The sequence below is a fragment of the Carlito syrichta genome, unplaced genomic scaffold (genome assembly GCF_000164805.1).
Source record: "Carlito syrichta isolate Samal-C Ts95f unplaced genomic scaffold, Tarsius_syrichta-2.0.1 Scaffold117909, whole genome shotgun sequence".
Lineage (NCBI taxonomy): Eukaryota > Metazoa > Chordata > Mammalia > Primates > Tarsiidae > Carlito > Carlito syrichta.
The window spans coordinates 110,873-130,532 of record NW_007062005.1 but is presented as its reverse complement, the minus strand read 5'-3'; the positions used below and the strand labels follow the sequence as shown (position 1 = coordinate 130,532).

Genomic DNA, 19,660 nt, shown 5'->3' with positions numbered 1-19,660 from the left:
CCATCCAAGTTGCTGCGAAGTCCATATGTTTGTCCTTCTTTGTGGCTGTGTAATATTCCATCGTGTATATGCACCACATTTTTTTTAATCCAGTCCAGCTTCGATGGGCAGCATGTTTGATTCCATGTTTTTGCTATTGTGAATAGAGCTGCAAAAAACATGCATGTGCAGGTACCTTTTTGGTAGAATGACTTGAGTCCCTCCGGGTATATTTCCAATGGGGGAATTGCTGAGTCACATGGAAGGTCAACTTCTAGTTCTTTCAGAAATCGCCACGCTGTCTTCCAAAGAGGTTGCACTGGTTTGCATCCCCACCAGCAAGGTAAAAGCGTTCCTTTTTCTCCACATCCTCGCCAACATCTGTTATTGTTTGTTTTATTAATGATGGCCATTCTTACTGGGGTTCAGTGTCATCTCAATGTGGTTTTGATTTAATGCTAAGTCTTAAGACAATCATTTCATTGGACTTTCCTGATACTGAGAAAATCTGTATGCTCTCTCTCTCGTCTTCTGAGTGAATGGAAAGAGGCATTGTTTTCAGAAATATCAAAAATATTCATATATAGTTAGAAGAGAGGAAAAACAGAGAAGAAAGCAGGAAGGGAAGAAAAAATAGAGAAAGGAAAAGAGGGGAAAACAAAATAATGGAAACAGAAAGAAAAAAGGATGGAGTAGAAAACCAACATTCCTGAAATGCCCATATGCTTCTCAAAATGTGCAAAAAACATTGCGTACCTTATGTGACTAATGCTCACTATAATCTTATAAAGAAGTATTCTTTATTATCTCCTCATTATAGAGGAAGCAACTGTTCCTCAGACAAAAAATAGTAATAAGAAGAAGAATTTTGTTGATGCCAAGACAATGTTGTCCAAGACCAGATAAAGAACAGAAGGTGGTGTGGAGATAGATGACACCTTGATAAGACAGGTGGAAATTTTGAGGACCTGGGGGGACTTTGGGAGAAGAAGAATGGAGCAACTGATGGTAATCAAATGGACAGTGTGCACCCAGGGACCAGAGATGTGCTCTCAGAGTTAGTTAACGGATCCAGAGTACCATTGAGTTAGGGACTGGGCCACTGTAAGACAAATGTTTTGAAGGACAAGGGAGGAACAAGCTACTTCTAGGAAGAAAGTTTTGTTCTTCCCCAGGGACCAGAGGAGCTAGAAGATCCTCAGCCTTAGACTGGAAAGTGGAAGCGAACCTGAGCATGTAATCGATGGACACAATGAACTGGTTCGTTGAATTCATACTGTCTGCAGATGCAACAACACGGGCTGGACGCCATGCTACAAAATGATCTATGAGACTGACCCACCTCACTGGGAAATAAAATGGAGACAGGCCTAACATTCACAAAGAAATATTTCAGGTAAGTCACTAGTGAATATCATCAATCTGTGTCCTTCAAACTTCTTTCTCATCTTTATCCCCAGATTCTTTCAGATTGCAGTAAATTTGTGAACTTGAAACAGTTGGCAGAATAAGATCTCAGATACCTTTTCCGTGATTTATGATGAGGATTATTTATATAAAAGTCAGACTCTATGTCTAAAGGATCATGTCTTGAAAAACAAAACACTAAAGACTTTGAGAAAAAAATGTTATCATCGTACAACCCTCCCTATAGTCAAATAAACTGTTGGGACAGCTGAATGTGTGGGTCATTGATTCTTATTTAGACTGGTAATTAAAGCCATTATGCTGATCCACTAGGTATGAAAAAGAATTATGCATCGATTAACAATGAAATCTAGGACAAATATTCACGTGCAACTAAAATATCCTAAATGGAAGTCAATTGTCTATATTTGGGTAAAATAACTTACAGGCTTGATCAGAACAAGTCTGTGAATTTATAATCAACTGGAGGGACCTTAAAAAAATCACTGATAGATAAGCACTGCATTATATGAAACAGACAAGATGTAAGCAAATGAATGGATGCTAAGAACTTGGAGGCTAGAAGCTAGCTCAGAAAAACCGGTGAACACAAACATTCATCACCTAACAAAAATTGGGCAGTGAGCATGAACCATGAGGTAAATTTGTGAACATTTCTATTTTACAATGAAGTAAGCCTCCACCTATACCCCCAAGAACACTGCCAGCCAAAACACCTTGGCTACATTTAGCTAGTTTTGTGAGTCTAAAATACCCACACTGCGTGTACCGGAAGAAAGGGATATAAAGCAGAGAGGGGGATGTGGAAGGATTTGTCAGCTGCAAAGATTCATCAGAATTTGGAAAGAGCAGGGGTTTAAAAGTAAAGACGTTTAGATCCCGTTCTAAATGTTGGTTTGATTCCCTGTTATTCTTTCCCTGTTGGACACCCCAAGATTCCGTCGTATTTTTTATTGCCAGGTACCTTGGGAGAAAAGAAAGCAATGGGAAATGGAGGTGAAGAGAGAAGTAACAGCTATTGAGTGCCTGACTGCACAACAGCCACTTTGCTGCCTCATTATATACATGATCACTGATTCTCAAAATAGCCTATTGGGTGGGCCCATTTCAGAGAGAAGAAAATGGGCCAGGCAGGTGGCTCACATCTGTAATCCCAGAGCCTTGGGAGGCTGATGCAGGAAGATTGCTTGAGGCCAGGAGTTTGAGACCAGCCTGGGCAACATAGCAAGACTCTGTCTCTATGAAAGAAAGAGAGAAAAAGAGAAAGAAAAAAGAAGCAAAGGAAAGAGGAGGAGGAGGAGAAGGGAGGAAGGATGGGAGGGAGGAAAGAAAGGGGGGGAGGGAGGAAGAAAGAAAGAAGGAAGGAAGGAAGGAAGGAAGGAAGGAAGGAAGGAAGGAAGGAAGGAAGGAAGGAAAGAAAGAAGGAAAGAAAGGCTGGAAGGCTGAGATGAGAGAATTGCCTGAGCCCGCATGTTCAAGACCAGCCTGGGCAACTTGGTGAGACCTCATCTCTACAATAAATCAAAAATTAGCCAGACATTGTGGCGCATGCCTGTAGTTCCAGCTACTTGGAAGACTGAGGCAGAAGGATCGCTTAAGGCCAGCAGGTCGAGGCTGCGGTGGCCAGGAACATGCCGCTGCCCTCCAGGCTTGGTGACAGAGTGAGACTCCAACTCAAAAAAAAAGATGGAAGGAAGGAGGGAAGAAAAGTTGAAAGCTCAGAGATATCTTCCCACCATCTTGTGCTACTTAAAAGGCTTAGAAAAACATTTTTGAGCCTCAGTTTATTTAAAGGCAATGTCAAGCAGAGGCTGCAATATTCAAAGAAGCCCCCCCTCAATAAAAACAGCATAATGCCCAAAAGAAAGGAGTCAGGTAACCTGTTTAGTGCCCTAACACAGGTTTTGACAAAGAGCATCCCTTTGGGTGCCATCCTATCCTTCTTCTTTTGCTAGTGGGAGGTTAAGATGTATGTGACAATCCTCCGAAAACTGAAGGAAACGCAGTGACAAACACAATCAAATGTGAGTGAGGGTGACTCCCTGGGTAGCCAAAGTAGGTATGAGCAAATACTCTGTGTTTTTTTGCATTTTCATGATTTTTTTAATGGGTTACGTTTTGTGATCAGATTGATTATTCACAAGAAAAGTGTCTTTCAGAAAAATCGGTAGCAACATCTTGATCTTAAAATACTGAGGAAAAGGTAATAGAATAGAAAATAAATGGTGAAAAGAGGCAAAAGTGCTTTGCTCTTTTTCTGTGAGCATGGTCATAATCCTGTACTAAGTTACACATGACTTATTACTAATGCTGTTGGCCATGTCTTGGATGTTAGATTCATTTGACTAAAACTTATCGATCGATCATTTGCAAGGCTGGGCCCAGTGGCTCGGGCCTGTAATCCCAGCACTTTGGGAGACCAAGGCAGGAGGATCACTTGAGGCCAGGAGTACGAGGCCAACCTAGCAACACAGCAAAACCTCGTCTCTACAAAACAAAAATTAATTATCTGAGTGTAGTGGTGTGAGCCTGCAGTATCAGCTACTTGGGAGGTTGAGGCAGAAGGATCACCTGAGCCCAGGAGGTTGAGACTACAGTGAGCTATGATTGTGCCACTACATTCTAGCCTGGACAACAGAGTGAGACTCCAACTTAAAAAAACAAAAGATGATTTACAAAAAATAATGGCAATCAGTAGTACTCATGATAGATAATTCAATTGAAAAATATTTCTTAGGAGCCCATACACAACCATTAATATTGATTGAGACTCTGTTATGCACTAACAGAGTGCCAAAGAAAAGAATTTTGCTAGGCTAGTGCCAAAGAAAAGAATTCACCACTTTGTTGGGGAGACCTACAATATGTATGTTTATGTTATGTATAAGCATACTAAATTATGATAGCACCCATTTTAATAGAATATTAACATTTCAGAAACAAAATGATGATATATTTTCTGTGTGTTAGTGAATAACCCATTACCAGGGGTACAATTGTTATATGGAATTTTTGGAAATAAAACAGGACTTATATATTTTAATTTGCTGCCATGCGTGGTCAATCTCCCAGAGCATTAGCATGCAATCTTTCCCAATCTTAGACCAATGGAACCTTTCTTTGTGGGGCATTTTTATGAAAACTACATGAAGAAATGCTGGTGATGGAGATCAACTATATGCAGAAAATGGCAAAGATCCAAGGTGGAATAAGAGAAATGTGCTAAAAGAAGTATGTTCTGTCACTCTCAACACTCCAGTTATAGCCCATAAATCACAGAGAAACACGCACAAAAATATTGACCACTGCAGTTTGCACAATCTTAGCAGATTTTCATGACCTTGCTATGCCAGCCATTATCATCAAAGGACATACTCTGTTAGCTCATAGGCATCGGCTCTTGCAAAGCCATAAACATCCCAAGACTAGCTCCCCCGTCACCATAGCAACTGTATCCCAATTACCAATTGAAGCAGCTCTGGAGTAGCAGTCTCTCTTGTGAAAGTATGCATTTTTGCAAACTATTGCTCAGGCTTCCGGGATGAGAACAGCCAGAGCACCACCTGGTGGGCATAACTCTCTCCTGCAAACTCCCAGCCTTCTATAAGGAGCAAAACCAGGCAGTCAAAATACCAAGGTCAGCCTGCTGCACACACCCTCCCAACTTCCAGAAACAGATACAGCATGACTGTACAAAATTTGCACGGTAGCAATTTCCATTCTTATCTCAATGAAAAAAAATTCTCAAATCTAGTGGCAAATTCTCTACACACGATAGAAAGCCAAGACAGGAAAGTAGGAACAAGAACGTAAAACAGGACCAGGCACTGTGGCTCACACCTGTAATTCCAGCACTTTGGGAGGCTGAGGCAGGAGGATTGCTCGAGCCCAGGAGTTCAAGACCAGCCTGGGCAACATAGTGAGACCTTGTCTTTACAAAAACATTAGCCGGGTGTGGTGGCACATGCCTATAGTTCTAGCTACTCAGGAGGCTGAAACAGAAGGATCACCTAAACCCAGGAGACTGCTTTCCAGCCTGCACGAAAGAGTGAGACTCTGGGTCAAACAAAAAAAAAAATGTGAATAGAAACACAAATTTGGTCTTTAAGAAATGAATTTGTAGCCGGGCTCGGTGGCTCAGCCTGTAATCCCACACCTTTAGGAGGCTCAGGTGAGTGGATTGCCTGAGCTCACGGGTTCGAGACCCACCTGGGCAGCGAGACCTCATCTCTACAATAAATCAAAAAATCAGCCAGGCGTGGTAGCGCATGCCTGTAATTCTGGCTACTTGGAAGGCTGAGGCAGAAGGATCACCGGAGCCCAGCAGGTCGAGGCTGCGGTAGCCATGAGTGTGCCAGTCTGGGCGACAGAGTGAGACTCCGACTCAAAAAAAAAGAAAAGAAAAGAAATGAATTTGTGAATTGCACTCCACATTCTTAAAATTAACAATTAAAAAAAAAAAAGGAATTTGATCCGGAAAATAAGTGTCCCCCATACACTCTTTTATAAGATCTACTTTAAATACTTTAATACTCAGTGAGTAATGAGTGAATAAGTAGACAGTCTCTTTAAAATGAATGTTTAGCCCCATGCCATAAAGGAAAAAAATTGATAAATGTGAACATAAAAATATGTTAAGACAGCCAGTTATGTTACAACAGTCTAGAGACACCCTTGAAGTCAAAGCACACTGAGCCTTCCTGGTCATGTCAGCCCTTAGGTTTCCTTTGATGTTTAAATTCATTTGCAATTAATTTCTATCCTCTGTGCCAAAGGAAAACTTATTAACACATTGTACTTTCCATTTATTTATTGTTCATTTAAAAAATGTTTTATTTCTCTCTTTTCCTTTGCATTCTGGGAGAATTTTCCATCTTGACCTGAATAATTTATTCATGGTGAGTTATACATTTATGCATTTATGCTATTGATTCTAATGCATATCTTCATTCTGGCATGCATTTTTATTTTCTTTATAGACTTCCCAATATCATATGCATCTCCACATTTTCTTTCTTTCTCAGCTTATTTTGTATTAATCTATTTTCTTATCATCTTTGATTTCATCCATGGCATCTTGACTTTTATTGAGAGTCAAATCATTTGCTATTGAATATGTATTTCTCTTTTCTACACTAATAAATATTTCTCAAAGCCATACCAAGCCTTCCTAAGCAACTTGGTGTTATGAAAGCCTTATTGTGTGCTTTTGTCTATTTTTTTGTGGTCTCAGATGGGTTTTTCCCTGGTGACACATCCCTGAACAAGGACAATTCTACGTGGCCCTGCAATTCACAGCTTCTCCTTGGGCTGTTTCAGTGTCTCTTTAGTTTCTGTGGAATGCTTATCACAGATCAGAAGCTAAAAGATGGGTTGATAATCCTCAATGTCACCATTCAGTGAGACAGCAGCTTGAGGTGACTGAAAATAAAAATATGTGGGGAGCCCCAAGAAGTAAAATCTACCCTTGTACAGCCTCTCACACATTTCAGTGCAGTTTTCTGTATCAAATCTTATCTTTGGTTTGACCTCACCCCAAGGTTCCCAGGTGGTTATTTCTGGCTTTGTTCCTGGAGCAGCAGTCTTCCTTGTGAGGGAAAGCCCCTTGGGTCACTCTGGCATTCTGCCTGCGAGATTCCTGCAAGGACCTTGGTCTCTAGTTCCTTGCATTGCTTTTGGATTCAAGAGGAATTCCAAGAAGCATGTGTTCCCTGGTGTTCCTAAGCCCGCCATCTTCTTACTCTTCAAATTAGGATGTGCAGTAGACAGAACTCTCAAGATGGCCCCCAAGATCCTCATGCCAATGGAATGGGGTTCTTCAGTCCAACACCAGTATAGCTGCTTCTGTGGAGAGATTGTGCAGGTGTCACTAAAATACCCAATCAGTTGACCCGAAGCTACAGAGTTCACCCAGGTGGAGCTTATTTAAGGAAGTGAGACCTTTAAAGCAGAAGGGAGAGTCAAAGGATTTGAAGTATAAGAAGGATGAGTCGAAACTCTGTCCCAAGACGGGGGCGCCCAGAGCACCACTCTTCTGCTACCCTAGGGTTAACTAAAGCCCAGAGCCCCGCATCATGTTAAAGGTCAGCCGGGCCACTCGGACCCTCAGGAAGCCCAAGGCCAGTGGCATGATCCCAACCATCATGCAGGCAGGCCAGGCCATGCCCGGGCCCCCACTTGGCCCCGTCCTGGGTCAGCGAGATGTTTCCATCAACCAGTTCTGCAAGGAATTCAACGAGAAGACGAAGGACATCAAAGAAGGGGTTCCCCTGCCTACCAAGATTTTTGTGAAGCCTGACGGGACGTTTAAAATCAAGATCGGACAACCCGCCTTTTCCTGCTTCCTAGAGGCGGCTGCTGGGATTGAGAAGGGGACCTCGCAAACAGGAAAAGGGATGGCAGGCCTGGTGACCTTGAAGCATGTGTATGAGATCACCCGCGACAATGCTCAGGATGAGGCCTTCGCCCTGCAGGATGTGCCCCTGTCCAGTCCTCTGTGCTCTGCTCCGTCATCGGCTCTGCCCGTTCCCTGGGCATTCACGTGGTGAAGAACCTTGGTCCAGAAGAGATGGCAGATTTCCAGAAGGAGCAAGCCTTGTTCCTGGCCGCTCAGAAAGAAGCAGATTTGGCAGCCCAGGCAGACGCTGCCAAGAAGTGACCCTTGCCTGCCACAATCCAAGGTTTCTAAGGAAGCGCTGAGAAGGGGGTCAGTTGGGAAGGCCATGCCAAGGGGGGGGATGGTCACACCAGCCTGATGATTATTCCCTTGACTTTAAATTATATATTTTTACAAATATGGGTGTATCCAGGGATCGAGCCTGAATAAACATCCTTTGTCCACCCTCCACCCCATCCCCTCAAAAAGAAGAAGGATGAGTCCTTGCTGGCTTGAAGACAGAGCGTCCACATGAGCAGGAGGACAGAGTGGTCTGGATGCAACCAGCAAGGAACCAGGCCCTCAGATCGATGACCCGAAAGAACTGAATTCTGCCAACCTGGATGAGTTTGAAAGTGGGTGCTTTCCCATAACCTCCAGACAGTGATGGTGAGTGGTGTGAGGTGTGTAGCCCCATGGGTTCTTTTGACTCGCCACAGAAAGAAATTCCAGAGTGGGTCCAAAGTATAGTTTGACATAATTTATTAGAAAGAAAGAAACATGCTCAAGAACAAATGTGGTCCCTCAAAAGAGGGCGCCTGCTTTCCTTTGACAAGAAGCTTTGTATACTTTTACAACAATTATTAACCGAGCCATGAGCTAAGCGTGGAGGGCTGCAGGTATCTGATCACAAGTTTCGATGATCACCTCTAAGGTCACCTTTTGTGACCTTCTAAGGTCACAAGGACCTTCTAAAGATGTAGTTAAAGGTATTGCCTGACTAGATTTGGGCATTTCTTAGAATATCATGTCTGTGTTTTGGGTCATTCCGTACTGTTTCTGTGACACTGCACTGGTAGATCCACATTCCAGCCACAAAGTGGTCAGGTCTGATATAACTGGTCAGTCTGGTGAAGATTGTGTACCAATAAGAAAGATGTCTGGACCGGGGGCGTTGGCTCAGTCTGTAATCCCAGCACTTTGGGGGGCCAAGGCGAGTGAATTGCCTGAGCCCACAGATTCAAGACCAGCCAGGGCCGCTTGGCGAGACCTCATCTCTACAATAGACAAAAAATTAGCCGGGCATGGTAGTGCCTGCCTGTGGTTCCAGCTACTTGGAAGGTTGAGGCAGAAGGATCGCCAAAGCCCAGCAGGTAGACACTGGGGTAGCCGTGAGTGTGCCACAGCCTCCAGCCTGGGCAACAGAGTGAGACTATAACTCAAAAAAATAAATAAAGATGTCTGAATGCTTGTCCTATTTTAATTTAAACTGCCTACAAGAAGCCAGATTCAGTGGCTCAGCCTGTAATCCCGCATTTTGGGAGGCTGAAGTGAGTGGATTGCCTGAGCCTGCGGGTTCAAGACCCGCCTGGGCAACTTGGCAAGACCTCATCTCTACAATAAATCAAAAAATCAGCCAGGCGTGGTAGCGCATGCTTGTAATTCCGGCTACTTGGAAGGCTGAGGTGGAAGGATCACCGGAGCCCAGCAGGTCGAGGCTGCGGTGGCCGGGAGCGGCCACTGCACTTCAGTCTGGGCGACAGAGTGAGACTCAGACTCAAAAAAATAAATAAATAAATAAACTGCCTACAAGAAACTTATCTATCTATGTCTAACCTACACTGGATAACCTGTCTCAATAGGAGCCCAGCCTAGCCTACCCCTCGGTTTCAATATTGTGAGACCCTGAAGAAGAACCCAGCAGAGCCTATGCCAGGGTGGGGGTCGAGAGCAAGCTTTCCCCGTGGCCTTCTGAAGATTTGCTGAAAAACCAACTCGCAAAAGGCAAATTAATAAAAGAAAAAGCATACAAACTTACTTAACGTGTATACACTGGAGGAAGACTCACCCTGCAATAAGGCACAAAAGCTTACATAATTGTCTTGAGGTTGTAGAACGTATGAGGCCTCAGAGTGTGACCAAGAATTTTATCCTTAGGATGTATTCTAAATACGCTTCTGTAGCTTTCAAATTGTGCTTTAGACTTTTTCTTTCCTCCCCTCCTTGCACTGCGATGCTTATCTAACTCTATGCTAGGCATATTCTTAGAAATTCCAAGGGCTTATCTTGAAGCAAGTCAGACATGAAGGCCCGGCTACAGAATTCTCCTGAGTTAGGGAGAGCTTTGCGGAAGTTAATCTACAATCCAGCAATCATCAGGGTGATGCCAACCAGGCCTCCGAGAATCCTAGAGGCGAATCTTAGAACAGACTAGGCCTGAGCCTCGAATGCAGAACACTGCCTCCTAAAGGCATTCACAGATGATTGATCCATCACCCGGGTGCAGCCAAGATGATGCCAGTCAAACTCGGTCAGACTGTCACTCGAGATAGCCATCAGATCAAGGACACGTGACCACCCACCCCCCAGCCTACCCCATTCCCACATGCTTTCCACACCAATTTTCCCTTTAAAAGTCCTTTCTGACCAACGCAAAATTGGAGATGGTCCTTGAGATGCATCTCCACAGGAAGCCGGCTTCTGGAATAAGCCTATCTTTCCTTCTACCAATTCTCGTCTCTCCAGTTTGACTTTGAGTGGTGAGCACGGGGACCTGGATCTGGTTACAAGGGCATTGCCAAACACAGGTTTTCTTGGCAAGACAGGTTATGAGAGGGAGAGAAAGGCGAAGGCTTGGCTAGCAAAAGTGGCCCTGTTATGTAAAAGAAGGACCCCTCAGAGAGAATAGGTGGCAATATGTTTCCTTTTAGGCTATGTTTCTCTCCTAAATGTAAGAAAGCCCTAGAAAGGGAAGACTTGGCTGCATTAATGAAGATTCACTACAGATGCAAAGTTGGCCCACAAAAGGCCACTTCTGTCTGCTGGCCCTGCAGCATCCATCTCAACATATGTCAAATAAATAGATATTTGAGGTAAAATATTTTAATTTTCTTCACCAGACTCCTGACTCACAAACCGCAAGCTAATACATGGGTATGGTTTTAAGCTGCTAAATGACAACAGTCAGGGAAAGTGAGCAAGAATGTGTTCGTGGGGTTCTTCTAGAATCTTCTCTGCTCTGTTTCTGAGGATTTACAATGTTGGGGAGAGGAGAGCTTCAAATCGGCCCTCAGCACCTGCCTTCAGTCTGGCCCTGCCAGCACTAGGTATAGCAAAAGCTTTTTTGAGTTAGAGCTCCCCAGAGAGCAAAGCTTAGAAATATTAATTTGCACAATATCGTACAGCGACTCTTTTTCAGAGATAATACTTTCACGCAGGTCCCAAGTCCATCTTTTTTCCAACCACACTAAGTTTTAATGATATATTTTTGCCTATGTCGGGAGTGTCAAATACACGCATTTCACCACTTCCTTCTCACCCTATGCCCAGTGAGGTGGCTCCTAACAATCACAGAGCTCTTTTTTTTGCAGTGGGTCCAGATGGTGTTACCCAGTGTAATGCCTACGTGACATAACTGGATTTCTACCCCAATTTAGTCCCACTTATCTTTCAGAAACAGAAAAGCCTGTGGACATAAGTTCCCCTTTTGACCATCCCAGCTAAACGGGTGGAATCCAAGATGGCAGCCCACCCTACCTCTGAAGAACCTCTAACCTTGCTACAATATGCTTTTCATACTAAATGACTACCTCTCAGCTGCCATGACAGGAAACGCAAGACCAAAAAAAGGAGAGGAAAAGGGCGGGATCTGAACTGGGGTGGAGGTGGGGGCAGAAATCTACCCATTCCCAGAAAAGACATGAGTATTCTTCCCTTTGCCTCTAATGCCCAGTCCCTTCATCAAAGAAACTCTGCATTGTAACCCTTCCACCTCCCGCCTGCTTGGTGAGAATTTGACTTGTAAGCCACGTTCCCTCTTCTTCATTTTGGCCCCAAATTTCAGTTTTGTATATTCGTCTTGAGACACTGGACAGGAAAGAACTCCACTTTGGGGGCAAAGTTGACCTTGTTGGTAACAATGGAGCTTCAGAATCCCCCCAAAACAGCTTCTCAGAGTCCAGAGTTAGCTCTAGTGATTGAAGTTAGCATAAGAAATGAAAATACCTTGCCATCCCCAGCATAATCCATGTTCTCAACCACCCACTTTTATCTACTCATATCTTCTCCTTCCCTTCCCTAAGGCATGAAACACCTCTTTTATCTACTCCTTTAGCTACCTACCCAAACTTTTGACCTGAAATGCCACAAATCTTTTTAGTGACTACAGCCCTTTGGAGACTTGAGAACATTGAGGAGATGAGAACTAAACATTGACCATTTTTTCCCTCTTTTTCCAGATTCCTAACAGAAGGGCCTGGGGAGTCATCCCTTAAAATGTCTCATCAGATGGGTTTTTATTAACCCTATATAATGTGGCTTACGTTTCAACCTGACTCTGCCAAAACATCACATAACTGATAAAGAAGGAAATTCTCAGGATGCTAGGATATCCTGCTGTGTAAAATCCTGAAAAGCCCCCAGCATCCCCCAAAAAATGAATAAATAAATTTTTAAAATACATAAAAAGAAGGAAATCAAAGTTATTTTATAACCTTGCAAAGCCAGCTCTTAGAGACATTTGCATCTGTATAGAATCCCTTTTCTGGGAATTCCCAGACACTGGGCACTTTTTTTTGAGTCAGAGTCTCACTCTGTCATCCAGGCTGGAGTGTAGTGGCATGCTCACAGCTCACCATAGCCTCAATCTGCTGGGCTCAGGTGATCCTTCCACCTCAGCCTTCCAAGTAGCTGGAACTACAGGCAGGTGCCACCACACCCAGCTAAATGTTTGATTTATTGTAGAGACGCAGTCTCACCAAGTTGCCTAGGCTGGGCTCGAACCCCTGGGCTCAGGCAATCCTCTTGACTCTGCCTCCCAAAGTGCTAGGATTACAGGTGTGAGTCACCACACCTGACATGGACACGTGTTAAAACGCTTACCACCTATTCTCTCTGAAGTCTATTATTTAGAGCCTTCACCTATACATCAAGAACCTTGGCTTCCCCAACCCCCCCTTATCTTAAAGCAGCATTTCTTTCACTAATTTCAAAATATTGTAGACAGAGTTTTAAGTCTCTCTACCAATTGCCAATTATAAAATATTTGAATCCACCAAGTACCTGCTTGGACTTGTCCCACCTTCCCAGGCTGAACTAACATGAATCTTGCCTGCACCAATTTGTGTATTGCCTGTAACTTCTGTCTCCCTAAAAATGTATAGAGCCAAGATATAGTTAAACCATTTGGGGCACATGTTCTCAAGAACTCTAGGGGCTATGCCACAGGCCTAGGTCATTCACATTTGGCTCAGAATCAACCTTTTAAAATATTTTACCAAGTTTGGTATTTTTCATCAACAAAGGAAACAAAGGCAAGTAAGTCTTAAGATATCCTGTTTTAATACATAACTCAGTTCTTGTGAGAGTTCATGCTGATATCCAATACGTGCTGCAATATAGTAACCCAATAAAAATGTTACCCTGTTCTCACTAAAGTAAAAACTTCCCTGATGACATATCAGCAAAATGTCAAATATTTTAGAGATTTGCTGTTAGTGAAGGGAGCCTGGTACTGCTAAATGAATTATGAGAATTTTCTTTTTCCGTTTTGTTACATGTTAAGGCAATGAGATCTGCTATTCAAAGAAATTCTTTGGCAGAGCAAATAAGCTCTAACTTATCCTTCTTGCAAATGAGGGTTTTAATAGAACAGATTTTCCTGAAGAAAAAAAAATTACTTATGCTAAGTATGCTCTTGCTATCAGGAAGCAGGAAACATTTCTCTCAAACTTCCAGTGACAGCATTCATAGAATTCAGGGTTTTGGGCTCCCTCTCAAATGGACTGCATATCTGCTGCTTCTATCCAGATGGAGTCTGAGTTTTAATTTTGTATTTTCCCTTCAAGGAGCAAATCTACAAATAGAGTAGATTTGTGTTGACTTATTTATGGCAATGACCCTCAGGGCTGGGCAGGTCTATGCAACTGAAAGAGGACAGATGTTAGGGAATAACAAACACTTAATACACTTAATACACACCCCTGAGCAAGTTACCTCTAGTTTCCTCATTAGCATAAAAGTGGAAATGTGTCTACTTCCTTTCATTCTTAGAAGGATTAACATAAATTGCATATTTGAAATACCTGGCTTGTTATAAGTCATGGCTATTATTATTTACAATATTCTATTTGGCACCTATCATATTTGGAGACATGATAAGGGCCTGGGATGGAAATAAGGAAGGATGGTGTTTCCTTTGCAATATGTCTTCTCTCTCTTTCTCCACAATAGTTTTGAGTTCATCCTGAAAAAAGGTTAAAGAAAGCTGAGAAAGGAAGTGGAGTTTTCTACTCCTCTCACCCAGAAATCAGCAAAATGACCTGAGACAAGTAACTTAACGTCTGGATCCTCACATTCATGAAATGTGGACCACAGCAGTCATTCTTATCTTAAAGAATTAGCGTAAGTGTCAAGTTACTGTGAGGGAAAAAGGAGAAAAGAAAGAGCGGGGGTGCAGGCTCGGTGGCTCAGCCTGTCATCGCAGCACTTTGGGAGGCCGAGGCCAGTGGATTGCCTGAGCCTGCAGGTTCAAGACCAGTCCGGGCAACTTGGCGAGACCCCATCTGTACAATAAATCGAAAATTAGCCAGCCACCTTCACACATGCCTGTAGTTCCGGCTACTTGGAAGGTTGAGGCTCAAGGATCGCTGGAGCCCAGAAGGTCGATGCTAGAGTGGCCGTGAGCATGTGTGCCACTGCACTCCAGCCTGGGCGAAGGAGTGTGATGCCAACTCAAAATTTAAAAAAAAAGAGGGGGAAAAAAGGAAGGGAGAGACGGAAGAAAGAAGGAAGAAGGAAATAAAGAATCAATCTTAGAGAAAAAAAATATATATATGTATATATATATTTGAGTCAAGGTTTCACTCTGTTGCCTGGGCTGGAGTGCAGTAGCACAATCACAGCTCACTACAGCCTCAAACTCCTGGGCTCATGTAACCCTTCTGCTCAGCCTCCTAAGTGACTAGGCCTATAGGCACATACTACCAACCCAGCTAGTTGGGGAATTTTTTTTTGGCGGGAGATGTTTTGCTTGATTTTTTGTAGAAACAAGGTCTATGTTGTCTAGGCTGGTCTCAAACTCCTGGGCTCAAGCAATCCTCCCATCCTGGCCTCCCTAAGTGCTGGGATGACAGGCCTGAGCCACTGAACTTGGCCAGAAAATATTTTTAAATAAGTTATTTTAATCTGGGGCCCATATAGAATCCCATAAAGTATAGAAATTAAAACAATAGCCTTTCCTTCATTGTTATAAAAGCCAAGGAGGATATTTTTATGAACAGAAGAGCCCATTCAACTCAAACAAACTGAAATGTTTATTACGTTAAGCCACAGTGCAATTGCCAAACAGCCAGGACGGACTCTCAGTTTTTGGTACAGCATAGAAGTAATTGACAGTTGTTATTCCCATCCACACAACAAGAAAACTGAACAAGCTGAAAATCAGCAACTCTTCATAGATCCATCAGAGAACTGAGGTCATGGGGCAAACTGTCCCCAGAATTAAAGAGATAAGCCAATACAGAGAATCATAACTTACCTGAGTAGAAACAAATACTGGAGTTGTAAACTCTAAACTGTAATTGGCAAATTGCTGGAGGCCTAGTGTGAACAAGTCTTTTTACTTTTATTTTTTTATTTTTATTTTTTTGTGTGTTGGAGTCTCACTCTGTCTCCCAGGCTAGAGTGCAGAGGCACACTCACAGCTCACCATAGCCTCAACCTGCTGGGCTCTGGTGGTTCTTCCACCTCAGCCTTCCAAGTAACTGGAACTACAGGCACGCACCACCAGGCCCAGCTAATTTTTCCTGATTTATTGTAGAGATGAGCTCTCGCCAAGTTGCCCAGGCTGGTCTTGAGACTGTGGGTTCAGGCAATCCTCTCACCTCGGCCTCCCTAAGTGCTGGGATTATGGGTGTGAGCCCCTGTGCCCGACTCAGATCCTGGTGATTTTCTCAGAGCCTACCTGATCTGGGAGCAGAGAAATAACCAATTCCAGATCCTTCTAGCCTTCCTGTCTCACTTAAGGAGCGAGGGGAAGGAGGAACTGAGAAGCATTTGTGAAGGTCACAACCCGGGGCCAAGGCTCATTAAAGGACCGAATCCTAGTCGTAAGACTGAAATACTTCCCCTCCCTCCCTACCTCACCATTACATCAATAGAGCTCTTGTTTAACACCAAAAGAATACAACTGAAAGAACTGCACATTTCAGACTTATTAAAGAAGTGTTGGCCGGGCACGGTGTTTCATACCTGTAACCCCAGCAGTTTGCGAGGCTGAGGCAAGAGCATTGCTTGAGCCCAGGAGTCTGAGACCGGCCTGGGCAACAAAGAAAGACTTTATCTCTATCAAAATTCAAAAAGTTAGCTGGGTATAGTGCTGTGCTCCTGTAGTCCCAACTACACTTGGAAGGCTGAAGGGGGAGGATCGCCTGAACCCAGGAAGTCAAGGCTGTGGTGATCCATGATTGTGCCACTGCACGGCAGCCTGGGTGATAGAGTGAGATCCTGGCGCAAAAAAAAACAAAAGAAAAAGAAGAAGTCTCTAGAGGAGAGAGAATCAAGGATTCCAGAGGAAATTTAGCCTCTGACACCTATAACTATAACAAATACAGCCGGGCTCGGTGGCTCAGCTTGTAATCCCGCGCCTTGGGAGGCTGAGGTGAGAGGATTGCCTGAACCCGCGGGTTCGAGACTCGCCTGGGCAACTTGGTAAGACCTCATCTCTACAATACATCAAAAAATTAGCCGGGTGTGGTAGCACGCACCTGTAGTTCCAGCTGCTTGGAAGGATCGCCCGAGCCCAGCAGGTTGAGGCTGCGGTGGCTGGGAGCGGCCATTGCACTCCAGTCTGGGTGATAGAGTGAGACTCCAACTCAAAAAAAAAAAGAAAAAAAACTTCCAAATAGTAAACACTGCATAACTCTTAGTCAGATAAACATAAAATCTCATATTAAGAGCCTATTTACCTCGGTTCCTTTTGCCCAGTCATCATGTCTAACTCTCAACAAAGAATGACAAGTCATACTACAAGACATGAAACAGAGGTTGAAGACAAATCAAGTATCAGAATCAGACTGGCAGATGTATTAGAATTATCATACCAGGAATTTAATGCAACCATGGTTAATATGCCAACAGCTCCCGCGAGAAAAGTGGGAGGTATATGGGAAAAGTTGGGAAATGCAATCAGAGAGATGAGAAATGTAACAACGAATCATAAGGAGATGCTAGAGGTGAATAACAGTGGAACAGAAATTAAGAATGTCTTGGATGGGCTCATAAATAGACTAGACACAGCCAAAGGAAGACATCAGTGTATTTGAAGAAAGATCAATAGAGCCTTCCAAAACTAAAATGTAAAGAGGGGGAAAAAAAGTATAACTAAGACAGAATATAATATCAAAGAATTTGGGGACAATTACAGAAGGTATAAACATGCATAACGGGAATACCAAAATAAGAAATAAAAGGAAAAAAGCAGGAGAAATATGTGAAACGATAATGACTGAGAATTCCCCAAAATTAATGATAACACTAAGGCACAGATCCAGAAAATCAGAGCACAACAAGCAAAAACTCTACTTTGTAAGCATATTATGTTCAAAATACACAGGGAATATAGAATTTATACAGAAAATCCAATGGAATCTATGTAAAACAATATTAAAACTGAGGAATAAGTTAAGCCAAATTGCTGCATAATAAAAGATAATCAAAAATCTATTGTTTCTATAAACTAGCAATAAATAATTGGAAGTTGGAAATTTTTTAACTACCATCTACAGTAGCATTGAAGATACAAAATACTTAGGAAAAAATCTGACCAAAGATGTGCAAATATACATACTGTGAAACTTAAAAAATTGCTGAAATTTTAAAGGCACTAAATAAATGAAGCACTATATCATGTCCAGGAGTCACAAGATTCAATTTTTTCTCAAATTGAACTATAGATTAAATGTAATCTCAATAAAAGCCCTAGCAGGATTAAAGTAGAGAGTGATAAACTGATTCCAAGGTTTATATGAAAATGCAAAGAGGCCAGGTTTGGAGGCTCAGCCCATCATTCCAACACTTCGGGAGGCCAAGGCAAGTAGATTGCCTGAGCCCGCAGGTTGGAGACCAGCCCGGGCAACTTGGTGAGACCTTGTCACTACAGTACATCAAAATTAGCCAGACGTGGTAGCAGGCCTGTAATTCTGGCTACTTGGAAGGCTGAGGCGGAAGGGTCGCCAGAGCCCAGCAGGTTGAGGCTGCGGTGGCCGTGAGTATGCCACTGCACTCCAGTCTGGGCAACAGAGTGAGACTCTGACTCAAAATAAAGAAAGGAAGGAAGGAAGGGAGAAAGAAAGAGAGAAAGAGAGAGAGAAAGAAAGAAAGAAAGAAAGAAAGAAAGAAAGAAAGAAAGAAAGAAAGAAAGAAAGAAAGAAAGAAAGAGAAAGAATCAAAGAAAGAAAGAAAGAATCAAGGAAACAAAGAAAGAATCAAAGAAGCAACGAAACAAAGAAAGAACTTAAAATAGCCAAAATAACTTTTAAAAAGAATAGCCAAGCTGGAGTACTAACATCACCTGACTCTAAGATTTCTTACAAAGTTCATAGATCAAGGGAACAAACAGAGTCCAGAAATAGCCCCACACATGTTTGGGCAACTGAATTTTAAAAGAGGCAATTCAGTGGAGAAGGGATAGTGTTTTCATCAAAAGGTGCTGGAGTGATTGGATATTTATATGCAAAAAAATGAACATTAATCTAGACCTTGGGCAAAATACAAAAATTAACTCAAAATGGATCACAGACCTTAATTTAAACCTGAAACTATAAAATTTCTGGTGGACAGCATGAGAGAAAAATCTTTGTGTCCTCTTTTAGGTGAAAATTTCTCAGCTATGACACCAAAAGCACAATTTATGAAAGAAAAAAAATGACAGAGTGGATCTTATTGATATTAAAAACTTCAAAAGAAATCATTAAGAAAATGTTTAAAAATAAGCCAAGGACTGAGAAAAAATGTGTGCAAAAAATATTACTAGGCGTAATGACTCATGCCTATAGCCCCAACACTTTGGAAGGCTGAGAAGGGAGGATTGCTTGAATCCAGGAGTTCAATACCAGTCTGGGCAACAGAGAGAGACCTTGTCTCTATAAAAAATTAACCAGGGACCAGGCTTGGTGGCTCAGCCTGTATTCCTAGCACTTTGGGAGACAGAGGCAAGTACATTGCCTGAGTCTGTGGGTTTGAGGCCAGCCCAGACAACTTGGTGGGACCTCATCTCTACAATAAATCAAAAACTAGTCGGGCGTGGTAGCACATGCCTGTAGTTAAGGCTACTTGAAAGACTGAAATGGAAGGATCGCCAGAGCCCAGCAGGTTGATGCTGGGGTGGCTGTGAATATGCCATTGCATTCCAGCCCAGATGACAGAGTGAGACTCCAACTCAAAAAAAAATTAGCCAGGTGTGGTAGCATGTGCCTGTAGTTCCAGCTATTCAGGAAGCTGAGATGGGAGGATTGCTTGAGCCCCGGAGTTCGATGCTTCAGTGAGCTATAATAGTGCCACTGAACTGCAGCCTAGAAGACAGAGCAAAACTTTGTCTCTAAAAATAAAAATAAGCCGGGCTCGGTGGCTCAGCCTGTAATCCCGCGCCTTTGGGAGGCT

At 42.9% G+C, this 19,660-nt stretch overlaps 1 pseudogene; it reads left to right on the top strand.

Annotated features, from left to right (window-relative positions):
- The first annotated feature begins 7,481 nt into the window (after window positions 1-7,481).
- On the top strand, window positions 7,482-8,065 carry LOC103277459 (annotated as a pseudogene).
- Window positions 8,066-19,660: the final 11,595 nt, after the last annotated feature.